The sequence below is a fragment of the Melitaea cinxia genome, chromosome 2 (genome assembly GCF_905220565.1).
Source record: "Melitaea cinxia chromosome 2, ilMelCinx1.1, whole genome shotgun sequence".
NCBI lineage: Eukaryota > Metazoa > Arthropoda > Insecta > Lepidoptera > Nymphalidae > Melitaea > Melitaea cinxia.
In genome coordinates this window covers 3,453,553-3,470,319 of record NC_059395.1, presented here as the reverse complement: position 1 = coordinate 3,470,319, position 16,767 = coordinate 3,453,553, and the positions used below count along the sequence as shown (strand labels likewise).

Sequence of the window (16,767 nt, the reverse complement as noted above, 5' to 3'; positions counted from 1 at the left end):
ATTATTATAGCAGTACTTACCAAGATTTGCATAGAATCACCTGGCCTGTGGTATCGACATGTTAGCTCGGTACAAAGAGCACTTAATAGTACATACCAAAGAAGTGTAAGTTCTACACCATTTGAGCTTTTAATAGGAGTAAAAATGAAAAATAAACAAGATTTAGAAATTTACGATTTAATTAAGCAAGCAGATACAGATAATTTTACACAGCAAAGAGAAGAATTGAGAATACGAGCAAAGGAACAAATATTAAAAACACAAGAAGAAAATATTAAAAATTTTAACAAAAATAGGAAAGAAAGTTTTAAATACAATGTTGGTGATAAGGTTGCTATCAAACGCACTCAGTATGGAAGTTGTATGAAATTGAAACCAAAATTTTTAGGTCCATATATTGTAACTAATGTAAAAAACAATGATAGGTATGATGTTGAAAAAGTAGACTCTAATGTTGAAGGTCCTAGTAGAACCTCTACTTCATGTGACTTCATGAAGCCATGGCCTGATTTATGATTAAGCAATTACTTTTTTCTTTATAAGTTGTTTGATTTATTATATTTTCAAAGATTTTATAGGATGTATGATGAGTGTATAAATTAAGATGTTATAAAAGAGTGTATAAATTAAGTTGTTATAAAAGTGTTTCCTACTTTATAATAATTAAGTATGTAATGTAAGATGTTACTTACTTTATAATGTTTTTTTTGTTTTTCTCAATATAAGATGCTATTTAAGTTGTCAGGTAATAAAGTATTGATTAAGTTTTTCTTGCAAGTTGTAGTTCTGTATTCCTTTTATTTATTGTTTAAAAAGTTTAGTATATAATGTTTAAAATGTTTAGTATATAATGTTTAAAAGGTTTAGTATATAATGTTTAAAGATGTGTCTTAAGAGTGTCTGTAATATTTTTTATTATTATTGTTTACTTGAACTGTAAGATTTTTTTTTTTATTACATTGGATGACTGAGGACAGCCATGTTGTCAGGAAGGGCCGAATGTGGAATGATTATTGAATGTGAATGATTTATACAAATATATAGTTAATCTGTGAAGTGTGAATGAAAGGAAGAATGAGTGAAAAGGGATATAGTGTGTTCGGCCATAATAGATTTGAATTGGAAGAGAGACGGTTAACGAGCGAGCGGGTGCACGGTGAATTAAGTATAACTTTATTAAATAAACGTGTTAAGGTGATATTTCGTTTCATTGCTGGTACTCTGACATCCTCAATCCCACATTAATTATACGAATTTTTTCCATGCCTCGTTAATATTGGAGATACTGATGCAGTTGTGAGATAAAAATCTCGATCTTAACGATACTTTTTATTATTTTTTCAAAAGCGGCACTTGTAATGCGACACAGAAAAAAAAAATAAACAGCCAAATAAAAATATGGCGGGACTGCTTTACGTGCTACGAACAAATTCAAAGAATGTTGGCCACGAAATTTCCACAAAAGGATAAATAAATAATACACACGAAGGAGGTTAGTTTCAATTTGGGGTTAACTTTGATTATACAAAAGAAACGGAAGTATTGACTATATTTATTATATTCTACCGAATAACACCAAATAATAGTGACGTTAAACACTGGCGTAGAAAATGAAATACGTATGATTTTTTCGAATATTCATAAAGACGGCCAAATCTTTTATTTTAGATCGAAGAACTGAATCGAATGTTTAATACATAATTTACATGGTATTGATTACTTTATAAAATGATACTGTATCGGTTTTTGGGTATTATATTTGTATCATTTCATAAATTTGTCAATATCTATATATTAATACGTAAGCAAAAAGTTTGTACCACTTTTTTACGAAAATTGCGCGGACAGAGGAGTATGAAAATTCGCACACTTATAGTTTATATAAAGAAAAAGTGCAAAATGCTAATATTTTTTTTAATTAAGCATAAATATACATTAAATCAATAATAAAAAAAAAAAAAAAAACATTACGCACACTACTATGTATTTGACACACTTTTGTTTATTATTACAGAAATCTAGTCATTGACAACAGAACCTTGATATTTAAATTTATAATTTAAATTAATTATGGTCGAATTTCGACCACCGGACGACCGCTAGTAGTTGTAAATGTACTGTAGTTGTATTGTTTTTATACTAGCTGTTCCTCGCAGCTTCATCCGATAAACTTTGGTAAATATTGGGACAGTCGTCTATGTACCAAGTTATCTTGAAATCAATTAAATACTTTTTAATTCAAAATAGTAACATCCATCTTAACTTTGTTAATTGAAATCAATTCGATACTCTTCAATTCAAAGTAATATATATCCATCTTAACTTTCTCATTTATAATGGTAGTAGAAGATCCGACTGCTACTACCTATTCGACAGGTATTAAGAACAAAATATACCTAGGCTATCGACTTTGTCTTTTTTTCAGTTAATTATTTTCTTATTAACAACTTCAAAGCTTTGTACTGTAAAACGACAATTTTACAGGCTTTTGCATCTGACAGATCTTCTAAGTAACTTAATAAGGACCTATTACCACATAGCACCTTGTCCTTTATACTTAGATGTATAGTTTGATAGTTAAATGTTCTTCCCCGGCTAGACATATCATGTAATTGTAGTCGAGTCTCAGACGCCCCTTCCTCCATCAGTTTTGATTATGTTTCTTTCGAAGGGAGAACAGACTGCCTCGGGCGGTATGGTATTCTGCAGTCAGTACATTCTTATATTTGTTCAGAGAATGTATTATAAAATATTCGAACGAGAATGTAAAATATTTAAAAGCTATTTTAAAGCTACGATTTCATTATAATCGTTTATAGAGTAGGTAATCGCTACACTTTTTTTTATATACCTAGGTAGCTAAACAAGCGTACGGCTCACCTGATGATAGGCGATTACCGTAGCTCATAGACGTCTCCAACGCCAGAAGCATCGCAAGCGCGTTGTCAAATTCTATTCTCAATTCCCCCCATAAACTCTGGTCACCTTGCTCACCAACAGGAACACAACACTGCTTGAAAACAGTATTATTTAGCTGTGAACTTGTGTAAGGTCAGGCAATTTTCTACTGTTCTCTATCTAAGTAAATCCTAGAAGGTGTCAAAATATGAAATCTACACTAGATTTTAGTCACATCAGAACCACATCTGTAAAAATCGAATCCAATTTCTTGTAACAGATGATCTGATACAAATAGATTTTTTAATCTATATTTCATAAGGACGTCTCTCTATAACACGCCTTACATTATCGGTCAAACACAATCATTGCCGTGTTATAATTACTTCTGAACAGATGCAATTTAAAACGCTTATAACACATAAATGTGAAATATTTAAACGTAATAAGCTGTACGAAGCTCGCACAAATATGGTTCATATGCAAATATTTTATTTAACATATAAAAAAAAATATTTCTTAGTAGCTACTTATTCACCGTGAACACTCGCCTCCGTGGTTAATAAAGCGTACGAAAAAAATAAATAAACAAAGCGAACGTTTCTTTCAAGTTTCTGGGTGGGGTGGAGCGAGTGGGGCAATAATTTCATTGCATATTTCAAACCCCACTTTAATAAATTCGTTGCCTTAAGAGCCCTCTCTCGTTCGAATTGTGATTTTAATACGAGCACCCCGATGAGGGATGTTTGAAGGTGTCGAATAATAACCGCCTTTATCACGGCGTGACACTCGTTTGTAAGAAATTAACGCTTTGTAAAGCTTTATCAGTAATTTGGGACGACATTTCAATTTATTAAGTATTATGATTACATTTTAATTGTGTAAAACGGACAGATTATTATATAAGGTTGTAAATAAATGAAGACCAATAATTCAGTTCCCAATGAGGTACATATGCGTCTGGAGTACAGAAACAAAAAAAAAACTCATACATAAACGCCTAAACTGCTACTACATCTTGTACAATAATTGTGTTATCATTTAGATTTATTTACAACGTCCTCTCTGTTTCCCAACTACAAAGCACAATACAACTGTACAAAGTAATTGAATTGTCGATTGTGATATAGGGCATTATGGAAATGACATTTTTAGCCTAGCTGTAAAAAGTCCCAAACAAAAAATGAAAAAAAATAAAAAACAAGTAGCCAATAACTCTACATTGAAATAATTGGCATATGTACACAGACCACAATAAATGTATGACCTTCAAAATTTTTGTTATGAAGAACATAAAACCACTAGGCGATGGCTAGGCAATAATCAATTCTTGAGATTGTACCAAAGCGCCGTCATATAGCTGTATCCCATATTTTCTTCAACTGAACTTTCTAATGTAGCCTAGATTTGACAAGGATCCAGTTTTTCCAGACCACATCTGCAGAATCCATTAAGTAAACTTGGACAGTAACTTTTGAGACCCTGTCATTATAATCGTTATAAACCATTTTTTACTTCTGACCTCTCCAAAGAGGTTATTACTGAAAATTGGACATTCGAAACGGTTTAATCTGTTATGACGTCATTTATCACGACCGGTATAAGAAATAATTACCTATCGTCCCAAAAGATAATAAAAAATTGACTATGGAACAATAAAAATGCAAACAATAGGACAGTCCGTAGCGTGGTATTAAGTCGTTGATCGTGTGATCTAATAACAAAGGGATGTTGATAGTTATTTATTTGGGAAAGTAATGATTATAGAGACCGAAAGACCACCAAAGTGGTTCGGAATGATCAGGTCATTTCGTCTATTCACGGATTATATTGTTACAATGACGCCGCGTTGGCGCAACGGTTACATTCATGGATTGTACCTGTTGCGTTGGCGGTTGCGGGTTCGATCCCCGCACATGACAAACACTTGTATTGGTCATACAGGTGTTTGCCGTGGTCTGGGTGTTTGTGCTGTCCTTGTGGGTCTCCCGACCGTGCCTCGGAGAGCACGTTAAGCCGTCGGTCCCGGTTGTTATCATGTACACCTGATAGCGATCTTTACTCGTAGTAGGGAATATATCCGCCAACCCGCATTGGAGCTGCGTGGTAGATTAAGCTCTGATCCTTCTCGTACATGGGGAAAGAGGCCTATGTCCAGTAGTGGGATATTACAGAGTGAAGCGAATAGTTACAATGACGTTAAATATATTGCATCTGTTATTATGTGGTGGTGTGAACAGTTGTCTTAGTATCAGTGATTCTCGGTTTGATTCTCGCTCAGGGTAGATATCTATACTTGCACAAATATTTGTTCCTGCTGTGGGGTGTATGCCCGTGTAGAACATGTTAAGCCGTCTGTCCCCGTTATCACATACACCTTATAGTACCAACCCGCTGTGAAGCTCCTCTGTGGATTGAGTTACAATCTTTCTCGTACATATACCTATTTTATTCTTATAACATACATTCGCTTTGTTCTGCATTGGCCCGCTTATAGGCTGATTAAACGTAATAGAAGTGTTTTAACACTGATATAAAAAATATGAATAAAATGTATGTAAAATTAATGCCTAAGCTAAAAGGCTGGAATCGCCGGAATATCGCTGATGCGACTTATTCTATAAACAATGCAATATATACGGTTTTAATCGTATAAATGGTTTATAGAAATAAGACAGCGATAGATAAATATAAAAAAACAAACGTGTGCATTAAACCACACGACTGAAGTAAAACTTACGAAACGTAACTTTCTCTCTTTCTATCTTCACTAACTTATATCTCCCTCTCAACTCCCGTTCGCCTTTTTCCGTTTCGCCCAATCACACTTTTCGTAACGCTCTCGTGACCAGGAAGTTTTCGTTCAGAAACCTTTCTTCTACAATTTAATATCGAATTCCCGAGTAGAAAAAAGGTCAGGCTCAACCAGATCATGTATCTGGACCGGATCAGGATAGGATAAGGTACGCCTGATCCGGCAAGCTCTATCAGGACCGGGTCCGGTCCAGACAAAGATAGCCTGATGTAAAATATAATCAAGTATGGTAAGGCATACTGGATCAGGACCAGGTCCGGTCCAGGCAAGGATAGCCTGATGTAAAATATAATCAAGTATGGTAAGGCATACTGGGTCAGGACCAGGTCCGGTCCAGACAAGGATAGACTGATGTAAAATATAACCAAGTATGGTAAGGCATACTTCATCAGGACCAGGTCCGGTCCAGACAAGAGTAGCCTGATGTAAAATATAACCAAGTATGGTAAGGCATACTGCATCAGGACCAGGTCTACTTAAAAATAACCCTAACCTATCTAACTTTAAAATGACACCGTTTATCGACATAATTTCGTTACAAATAAAAAAAAAATAACCCTAACCCGGTTTACGCGAAAAGCACACTACGGGGGGGTAAAAAATCCACCCTCCCCACCACCCTTTACCCCCTCACCTCCATTTCACCCCATAAATTTGAGGCCGTTTAAGTAAAGTATGACCTAAATATTAATTTTTACTCTTTTTTTTTATTTTGTTTCCTTTACCTTTGCAATAAAAGGGATACGACCGATGAGTAGGTGGCCTTTACCTTGTTTAAATGCCTATTATTAACTATATCAGTTTACTGTAGTCTATAATAATTCGAAACTGTTCACTGTTTGAAAGCGCCTAGTTTTTTAAATCATAACCTATATTCTTACATGTTAACGTTTAGTCTATTGTAATAACAAGTTCTGTGAGTTTGATGATTATAACATTTTAATGTGCCTATTATCACGAGTTTATAACACCAAACGTCATCGATGTACACTAAGTTCGAAGTCATATAAAAGTAGCCTAAGGTACTCCTTGTTACATCAACTATCTGCCAGTGAAAGTCCCGTCAAAATCTGTCCAGCCGTTTCAGAGATTAGATAATACCAAATTCGATTTTAAATAATAATCAGAAGAAATTTCCATCGATTTAATGAAATATTTTTAGATTAAAAATATTAATTATTTATTCGTTTATTACTTGTTTTGTTACTTTAACCAATAATTTTACTTGTTTCATTTGCATACCCAATTTCGTACCTAATTTGTTAACTCAGAATACAGAAAAAACTGTGTGTTTGTTCTGTGTTATTTTTCTTAACTTTGAAATTCAATTCCAAGATTTCGACTTAATTAGATACTATTTTTATTTCCGTTTTTCATTAAATTTATAGAAACAATAATTACATGACGTAAAGTTATTTTTATCATAATTATGATCGATTTATTCATTTATTGTATTACAAGCACAATTTGATAGTCTTTAGTTGTTTGTTAATTTGTTATTCATAGGTCACTTCACTTCCAGTCAATTGAGTATATTATATATAAAAAAACTGCCTTTAATTTCTATTAAATAACATTAATATAATAACGAATATAACATAATATAATCTTGTATTGAATTATATACAATAAATAAAAATTAACGAAAATATTAATATAAATACAACATATTAAGGAACGAAATAATAAGCGACAACGCGTGACGTCACGAAGTAACATGTCGAATCTTGTTCACAGTGTTCTTCGTTAAGACGCACATCACTCACATCATGACATCAGTGTTTCAGTGTATTAATCTTTGTGTCTAATATAGTGTAATATATCTAATATAGTGTATATCAGTGTATAATTATATTTTTATATAACTTAAAAGTTATTTGTCGATTAGTATATTAATGTAAATAATATCAAGATTAAATAAGTTCAATACAAAAACTGAACTATATTAATATTGTTATACAAAAAAAAGTGTACTATAAACTTCTCTCTAGACGTATACTCGGTGTGTATTGTGTACAAAATACGAACTTGTGGACTAATTTAGCTAGATAAAAATTTGTGTTGTGTGTAAAGCTTCGTTTTTATGTTTAATTACGTAAAACATTTAAGGTTAGTAAAAATCATTGAAAAAATACATTACAATTCCTTACTATTTTTAAAATAATTTTATATTTCAATAATCTGTTTTTTTCAGATGGCTTTTATGTATGCATTAGTTTTATTTTTAAATGATTCGTCCAATAAAGAAATTGATATATTGAATATCGTGGTACCGGATGTAAATAGCCTGAATCATTGTTAAAAAGTTCTAAGTATTTCTAATTATTACAAACGATAGTTAAACATTGTGAAGGGTCTGACCGACATGGCCAACGTTTTATGTTCAAATAAGTGGCACAGCAGGTAAATTATTATTTAAATTATAGATTTTTAAGAATTGCTATTTCATTGTCATAATAATAAGAAAGTAATTCATAATTACAATTAATATTATCAGAAACAATGGAAGAGGCAGAGGAAAAATTAATAAGATTAATAAGAACCCCTATTCTTCTGTACCAACAATAAGTAGTCTGCTAAAGCAAAAGCGGCTGCTGTTGAAAAAACTTTCGACTATTATAGCATTAGCAAAGGATTGATTAAAAATAGATAATATATTTAGCCAAATAGCTTTAGAGTTAACTGATGAACCCACTGAAATTGCAGGTAATATTTATTATTTAAAATGTAAATATTGTTGATTAATTTCTAATAATTTTTTTACTAATGTTTTTTTTTTTTACAAGAGATATATATTAATTGATATAAATTTATTTTTAATCGTTAATTTTTATACTATCAATTAAGTTATAATACTGAAAATTTATTTCAAATTTTTTCATTCCACTAGAACCTAAGAAATAAAAGCCATAAAAATGTAACCAAAAAATTGTGAAGAAACAAGCCTAAAAACATAGTCTCGAATGGTCATCTACATCAATAGTGTCTTCGATATCTTCATCACCACCGTCATTGTTATGTAAACCTATGAAAATAAATAATGAAACTAAAAAAAAACGAATTAATGACAGTACTAACTACATAGTTGGCTCAAAAAAAGGAAAAAAATTAGTTCATAATCTACACCATACTACCTTGATCATCTTCATCATCACCATCAACTAAACGTAGAAAAATAAGAAAAATCAACTCGAATTTGAAGGACATAAATATGCGTATGGAAATAGCACATGAAGACAATACATTAGCAACAATTGCTGATAATCCCTTTTCATCATCATCATCATAAATCTGAAACAGAAGCTGAAATGAATATATTAGCAGCTAGATCATCATCAACAAAAAATACTGTATCCAGTGGTAAGAAAAAAAAAAATATTGTTTTTAATTTATTAGGATATCTATACTTATTATAATTATTTACAAAATCATAATATAGATTCCATTCTGAAATTGTTGAGTGTTGTAATCGTGATAATATTTATCTATCAATATTTATATTTACATCAGTGTCACAATTTTGAAATTTAAATCATTGTGTTAGTTAAAAAAAAAAATATATATATAATTTATTTCAACAGATTCTTTGCTGGAATGTATCAAACATAATTATAACAGTCTATCAAAACAATTAGCAAATTTAAAAGGCCATATCTGCTGACGTTCCCAAATCCTATCTGAAATAAAAAAATAACAGTACTCAGCTGTTAGATTTTAGTTTATTAACAGATCCTGAAGGAAATCCAGTGGTCCAAAAATTAGAATTTCCGCTATCAACAATGGAAGATATTATTTTGATAAATTCAATGAAAAATTAAAAGGCCAAAAATATAAAAATAAAATGGTAAGTTTTTAATAAACTATATTCTTATATACAAATATATGAAAGATCTAAAATATAGTTGCTCTATCTGACAATATTGAAATTGTCATATTTGATAAAATGCTAATCATAAAAATAATTATAATAAATTTTCTTTTCCAGAATAAACGTATATACTTTTCTCTTGATGGAAAAAATACTTTTACCCGTAATATGGGAAATATTACTCGTGTTTATATATCAAGAGATGTCATATGTAGCAGTTAATGCAACTTCAAAAAAAAGTTTTCAAAGATACGACTTTTTCACTTCTATAAAAAGTATGTTAATCATTATATAGTGCAGAATTACTATCATTGATACCTAATTAATTATTTCTTAATTATATGTTATTATTTTATACCTAATAATAATAATTTTTTACTATTACTAATTTAATTATGTACATGATTAATTTAAATTTTGATTCTAAAAGAATCAAGAAAGTATTTTCGATAATAAATTCCATCAAGCATTGTCTGCAGTATTGAATAATGCTAATATAATAATAAAGATTGGGATGGGTACAGGGTATCCAGGATCAAAAACTACCATCTAATGAAGATAAATAAAAACAACTATTTTTTTGCTGTGTAAAATATTTTGCCAAGCAAACAAAAAGAAAAATTAATTCATAATATTTAATAACAATCATTATTATTATTAACTATAACATAAAAATAATTGATATTTAAAGTAAAAACAAAAATAAATAATACATTTGAAAAATAAATGGAAATAAATATGTTTTTTTTTTTCAATCGGATAAGTTTTATTTCTGTTTAAGTGCACAATAAAGTGTATTGTTATGTTATGTTAAGTTAAATATATATAATATGTTATTTTAAATATACATAGTATGTTAAGTAACATAATATCATTTCTTTTTTTTTTGACGTGACGTCTAATAAATCGATTAACGCCGGCTTCGTTACGCTCATATGTATGCTTGTGCCGCATCTATCTGATCGGCCTATGCATCCGAGGAGATGTTTTGTTATGACGGTTGTCACGTTTAACTATCGTCTGTAAACCAACTTTGCAGACAACCAAGTTTTTTAATAAACAAATTTGTCAAGACTTTACATTCTTGTTTTATTTAAAAGGACCGCACTTTTTTTTTTTTGATATCGCAGGGTAACCCATTTACGGGTGATATCCAGGATGCCAGGGTAGGCATTCCTAGACCGTATGTCGGCTTAGTACTTGGGGGTGCACTACAGACCAAAACCCCTGCGGGAGCCTTCAGCCGCTTTAATTGGAGGGTCCCGGATCTGCAGGCAACAGGATCCCTCCAGTGACAGGCTGGTCTCGGCGAAAAGACCAGACTTCTCCTCCATGGGACTGTCCGGCTCACCTCTGAACAATCCTGACGACGCCATGTCTAGCAGGACCGGGTTCCCATCCCGGCCCGACACGGGCACAGGGGCGTTACTGGAAACGCATTAAGAGGAAAGGTTACCGAAGAGACTTTTCAAAAATAGGTATTTGAATAAAATGTTTCTGTCGCGCTGCATGCCGCTACCGCGCCCCGCGCCATCTCCGCCCCGTTTTTTCTATGTGTGACTGTCGAGTTGTTAGTGTGCGTGCGCCGGCTATCCAGCTATTAATTGTTGACGATATTTTAGTATTCGCATCTTTCGTTTGTGATTGACTACGAGTACATATAGCGCATAGTGCTATTTTTCTGAATTTGGCTTGTTTTATTGAATTTGTTCTGCATCGTATTGCTGTGACTCGGCTTACTATTATTGAATTTCGTAAACTACTTATTATTATGTTTTATTATTTTGACTTGGATACTCTTTGTGACTTATACATGTCTATATTTTTGTGGGTAATTATCGAAATACTTAGGTACTTTATTTATGAATTAGGTATGTAATTACATGGTTGAGGTGTGTGTAAGAATGGGTAATGAAATACATACATAATTATAGTGTATACATGTAGTACATAGTATAAGTGTAAGTATAGTATATATATGTAATGTAGTACATACACAGTATAAAATGTTTGCCTTAGTACCTATATAATTTGTAATGTCTCATGTTTGTCGCAGTTATTAATACATGGGTATAGGTTATATATATTAATTAACATATAATTGCGGCGATATAACAATGGTTAAAAATAATATTATAAATAAAAAAAAACAAGAAAAGCCACCTGCGTGAAGAACAACTATTAGAAAGTCAATTGAAAAAGCTGGAACAAGATAAAAATTCAATAATTACACAAAGATAGCTAAATAAATTACACCAATTTCAAACATTATGTACTGTACACTTACAAAAATCATGAAGGCGACTTTTTCAATTATTATTTTATTTATGTTTTTTTAGTTAGGCAAATTACGTAATCGATTGAATTTTTTTAAAGAGTGGTTGATTAACATGACATAACATAACAATACACTTTATTGAACACCAACAGAAAATAATAATACGTATCAGATTGATTTTTAACCGACTTCCAAAAAAGGAGGAGGTTCTTAATTCGACTGTATTTTTCTTTTTTTTTTTGTATATATGTTACTTCAGAACTTTTGACTGGGTGGACCGAGTTCGACTTGTACGCAAAGGAAAAAAAGCCGACTTCAATTACATCGACATGTAATACAACAAAGGTAGACGAAAATATAGTCAAGTAAATACGTGTTATTAAAGATTACTCAAAAATTTGTTATCAGATCTCGATGAAATTTAAATATGACTACACGATAAACATCAGCTTTCGATTAAATTAAAAATCATCAAAATCGGTACACCTAGTAAAAAGTTATGCGGTATAATACAACGTAGGTCGACGAAAATAGTCAAGTAAAAACGTATTATTTATATTACTCAAAAAGTTGTTGTTAGATCTCAAATAAACTCAAGTGAGACCAAATGACACACACCACCTTTCGATTAAAAAAAAATTTGTAGAAATCGGTCCACTCAGTCAAAAGTTCTGAAGTAACATACATAAAAAATACAGTTAAATTGAGAGCTTCCTCCTTTTTTGGAAGTGGGTTAAAAATAGAAACCGATTTTACACGTCTATAGAATTCCTAAGTCGACAAGCTTGAACAGTGAAAGATTTAGTATAAACGAAATAGGAGTGAGAGGGAAATTCAAGAAGTAAGCTTTCCTCAGAACGAAAACTGCGTTCATTGGAATCACTAAGAAACTTAAATCGTCGTTTTAGATAAGCAGGTACAACAGGGTTAAAAAGAATAGAGTAAAGTAAGTTGAGAATATACGTATTCCCGAAGTAGGGAATTGGGTGCCACTCAGGGCGTAACTACTGCCGTATCAGCCGTATCAATGATACGGGGCCCCCTATTTACAGGGCCCCTAAGGTGTGTAAGCAAAAATTAGTAAAATGCTATCCACAATGTCACTTAATCTTGTGCTTCCTGGAAAAAAGAATAAAAAAACTGTCATACATACCTATAGAGTTTTAACTTCAGAAATGACTGAAGTCTGAAAGCAGTCCCCTTTTATCCGAGTCAAGCGTGCGCCCAATTGTTGATAACATTCTGTATCGTTTATTTCGGGATTCAGTTAATCATTATGAACAATGAATTAATCTTTTTTATATAAGAATGGGGCACACAAGCAGACGAAGCCATCTGATTTATAACGGCTACCGTCGCCCATGGCCTTTAGAGAAAAGATGTAGACACTAGACGCTTTAAAACCCCCAAATTTTAGCAAGGTCATTCCACACTTTGAATGTACGCGGAAACATTGCGCACGAAGCTCGCACATTGGTTGCAAACCACTGGTGGATACAATTAGCACCACTAGAATTCTTGACATTGAAATAATGCAGAACACGACAAACGACACTGCTCATAGTGCACATTACGCATCGCGTGTTCGTACCGTGGAATGCTCGGTGGTGCTTTTCCCTCATCGTCAAGAGTTGAATTCGACGCAAAAAGAGTGCAAAGAATTTCGCTTACTTTTTCGCATAATATGCCAGAGAGCCTTCAGGTTCGCGCAATGATGGAAGTGTAGACTAAAAAAAGTTACCTTCGACAGCTTTTGTAAGAAACAAAAGGCATGGGTTCCATTTGGAAAGCCCAATAGTCTCTCGCCAATTCTGCTGTGTTTGAACTTTGCCCTAGCGATTTACTACCTGTAAGACCTGGAGGCAGCGTTGAATCTCTTCTTCAGGTTATGCGCCTGTGAATCCCCCATATAGATGCGGAAGATTCATAGGAATTCACTAATAGTATTGGCCTCACAGGCTGAAGCGAACGATCCCCCGCATCTATTGCTGCAGGTCAAGGCTAATAACTCTCCAGCTTGGAACTACAAGCTCTTTAAATAAGCTTAAAATCCGAAATTCAAAACATTCATTCCATTAAAGAACTCATGGAATTATTACTGATAAAATTCAATAGCCTTGCATCCAATTTTCCCGAGGTATTAACTTGATGTTTTTCAAAACTAAAACTGATAAAAAATTACCTAAGGATTTCGATGGAACAGGAACAGCTACAGCAGACTACACTCACTATTGTCTATTCTAGGAGGAAGTTATAACTTATAATCAATAAACATTTATTTTAATTCAATGCAAACATTTTTTGTGAGAAATCTTTACCCATCATTTGCCTGCCCCCCCACTAATTTTGATACAGGGTCCCAAGGTTCCCGGGGTTCCAAGGAATGCTACGCTAGTGGGGCCACTTGAGTTTTTTATGCAATTCAGAAATATGATTCTATTTGCGAAGTCCAAATACGAATCGCATAGGTACATAGATTCGACCAAATTTAATAATCTGCTCCTCAGTAATGTCAAGAAAACAACTAAGCAATTTTTTACCGATGAAAAAAACAGAGGAGGTTCTAAAGTCGCTACATACCTATATTTATTTATGTTTGACCATGCATAACTTTTTACAAAGTATTCCGAAATTGATAAAAAAATATATTGGAAAGAGTAAACCCCGAAGTTGTTTTTCGCCTAGGAGGCGAGGAAGAAGGGCGGCTCGCAGCTTGCTTGGCATAGGCATGGGAAAGAGCAGTCCTAATTTTTTAAACTTTCTTATTGTATTTTTTATTAGTATTACGGTAATAATAATCATAATATACTTTTTTAAAATCCTTGTATTGAGCCCTTTTGATACCAAAAACAAACAACACAGTTATTTACCATAATTATCATTGTTATTTGTTAGTGAAACCCTTCGTTAGCCCAGGTTTGCACAGTGTTACAATAAAAACCGCATATACAAATACGGTTTTATTGTAGTTATGAAAAGAGAAATTATTTAATTTTGTTAATACGAATTTTAGAAAATATCGACTAAAAATAACATCACTAGTGTATCGATATAATTGTCGACTATGAGGCATCACTTCGCTGGCGTATATACGTATTGCTTTGACCCTTCCCTCCCCCAGACCTATCCCCCAAAAAGCAAGAAAGGGACAACTGCAGCTCAGACCGTTTTAGGTATATAATTTTTGACCAAAACAGTGTTTCGTAGTCGACTGTTTTCTCCTCAAAACATGGCAATTTTTTAAAAATTTTTTTTTTAGAAAATAAAAGAAGACTTCGGCTATGCCCCTATGTTTTCATTTTTTTGAAAATATGCATATATTTTTTTTAATGAGTGTCTGAAAATGTACAAAAAATTATGCAATATTTCGAGTTTTTGAAGTCTCCTAATTCCTATGATAATAAGAATATGAAAAAAATCAAAACATAGAGGCATGGTCATGGCAGCAAAGAGTTCTATGTCACAAAAATATTTGATCTAGTGTCATTATCCAGGAAGAAAACAGTCGACTACGTTTGTATGGAGAAAGACCTGGTACCCTTTCCTCTTAAGTAGCGCCTCCTACGCACCCCCGTTCGTCGCCTGCGGACGGAGGCCTCGTCGGCGGCCCCCTCTCTCATCCGCTCGTCGTTCTCCTTCTGGGACATTACTGTCTCGCAGAAGGAGACCATCGCCTTCCAGGACTCGTCGTCGCCGAGCATCGCGGTAAAAGGACCGCACTGGGCATACTCGATTTGGATCAAGCAACCAAGGACCGGACCGTGCATGCCTGATCAGGACTAGATAAGGCATGTAACGCAGATGATGTATCTGGACCTGACCAGGGAAACCTGATCAGGTCCAGATCAGGTATGACCTGAGATCAGGAAAACCTGATCAGGTCCAGATCAGGTTTTCCTGATCAGGTCCAGATACATCATCTGCGTTACATGCCTTATCTAGTCCTGATCAGGCATGCACGGTCCGGTCCTGATAAGGAAGACGAAAAAATTTCTACTCGGGTTATAGATCTATGATTAAAACGAAAAAAATATTTCTAAGGAAATAGTACTACTTAAGTACCAATTAATTTTTTTAAGTTTTTTTTTAGAAAACAACCAACGGAAATAATTGAATGGCTCATTTCCTTAATAGATGTAAAAGACTACCTGCAAAATAAAAAAAGGCTTAAATTCTTAGTATTTTTATCATCATGAAACTATGTAGGTATTTTTAAGAATCAAGGAGAAATTTGAATTAAAAAAAATCTATATAGAATGAATAACAAGCAAGAGGTATTCAATTAAACTAAACTATAAGTATGCCTACACTACTGCTTATATTTGACATTTTTTTATGTAGCTAATAAAAATATAAATATATGTATTAGCTGAGCTGGTGAATTTCGTACTACCTCAGTTTTTTTTTTTTTTTAATGAATATTATAATTAGATATATCGAAATAAAATAAAGCCTATATTTTAAGTTGGACAAAGTTACATATCTGTGCAAAATTGTATCGGCCCAGTAGTTCGGAGTTTAGCCTGGACAAACATCGTGCCACGAGATCTATATACATATATTTAATGTCTTTGTTTGTATCCACGTCGTATATAATTGATGCAAACGCATAAGAAATACACAGTACATATAAAGTTATAATAATATAATGATTGTAAATCATTCAATCTAACGGACCTTAGCGCGCCCACTCGCAACATCGCATAAGTTTCATTGCCTATGAAAACGAAAACGTTTCAATATTATTGTTACTTCCTTATTATATTTAAGAATGCATTAACTATATAATAACAATATAAGAATATAAAGTATAAAGCTATTTGTAAAAATACCGTCAAAATGATGTACTATTCACTTGGAGGCGACTTCTTGTCGTAAATATACAATAGTGACAGAATTCTATGTAAC

The 16,767-nt window shown here is 32.8% G+C and overlaps 1 long non-coding RNA gene across 1 annotated transcript; it reads left to right on the top strand.

Annotated features, from left to right (window-relative positions):
- Window positions 1-7,701: 7,701 nt before the first annotated feature.
- Window positions 7,702-9,918, top strand: LOC123663012. Its single transcript, XR_006744601.1, has 5 exons — window positions 7,702-7,822; window positions 7,908-8,116; window positions 8,604-9,073; window positions 9,295-9,557; window positions 9,699-9,918. It is a non-coding gene; the product is annotated as an uncharacterized LOC123663012 (long non-coding RNA).
- The last annotated feature ends 6,849 nt before the right edge of the window (window positions 9,919-16,767 follow it).